Source organism: Triticum dicoccoides, chromosome 5B (genome assembly GCF_002162155.2).
Source record: "Triticum dicoccoides isolate Atlit2015 ecotype Zavitan chromosome 5B, WEW_v2.0, whole genome shotgun sequence".
NCBI classification, from domain to species: Eukaryota; Viridiplantae; Streptophyta; class Magnoliopsida; order Poales; family Poaceae; genus Triticum; species Triticum dicoccoides.
The window spans coordinates 646375741-646376834 of NC_041389.1; positions in this window are offsets into that span (position 1 = coordinate 646375741).

Consider the following 1094-nt stretch of genomic DNA (forward strand, 5'->3'; position numbering starts at 1 on the left):
CAAGAATGAAAGTTCGGTGTGGATCAAACCCGTTCCATTGCATCCCATCAACCAAACCAAATACACTCTAAATAGGCACGTATGATGGAGATGGAGCGGCGGGTGGGGAGGGTGTAGTAATGAGGCAAGTGTAAGTATGGTACTCCCTCCATTCCAAAATATAGTGCGCCCGCGCTTACCGAGGTTCAATTTTGACCATAAATTTAACCAACGATACCGACTGCAACGGGAGCATAAATTATATAATTGTTCTTTTGAATACGAATTCATTGGTATAAATTTCGCTCTCGCTGCAGTCAGTCTCGTTGGTTAAATTTATGGTCAAAATTGAAGCGCAGAAACCGAAAACGCACTATATTTTGGAACGGAGAGAGTACTAGCAAGTATTTTTATTTCTGAACCAGGAGGAGTAAATACGTCACTAGTAGAAAAATGACCTAATATGAGACACATTAGTGCTGGTTTGATTTTGAGCCGGCACTAATGTGTCCAATAGTGCCGGTTCCAACGGCTAGCCGGCCGAACTCATTAGTACCGGTTCGTGGCGAACCTTTAGCACCGGTTCGTGCCACAAACCGGTACTAAAGAGGGTGGTGGCAGGGTGTTGTCAGTCTGGGGCCCGTCCAGCACCTTTAATATCGGTTCGTGGCACGAACCGGTACTAAAGGTCGACGTACATAAATCCTTCGTCCCCCCAGAGCCACTTTGTTCTTCCCCTTTCCCCTCACTTCCTCTGTTCTTCCCCCTCTCTCCTCGAGCTCCTCACAAATTTTGCCCAAAATTTGTCAAGATTTGAAGGCCCCCATCCATTCAAATGATCACAAAGGTTAGCAACTTTGTCCTTTCAACTCTCATTGCTAGATTAGCTCTTGCAATGCTTTGTATAGTGATTAATTTGGGAGGAATAATTATATTTGCTAGTATTTGATTTATATGCAATTTGAGCACAAAAATAACACTTAGTTTGCATATGTGGGTGTGGTTTACTTAGTGCCTTCTAAATCTCCGTCGTAACCACTGTCGGTCGCCCGCACCGTCCCGTCGCCGGCACCACCTTCTGGTGAGGCTCTTGTTCATGAATGTTTTACATTACC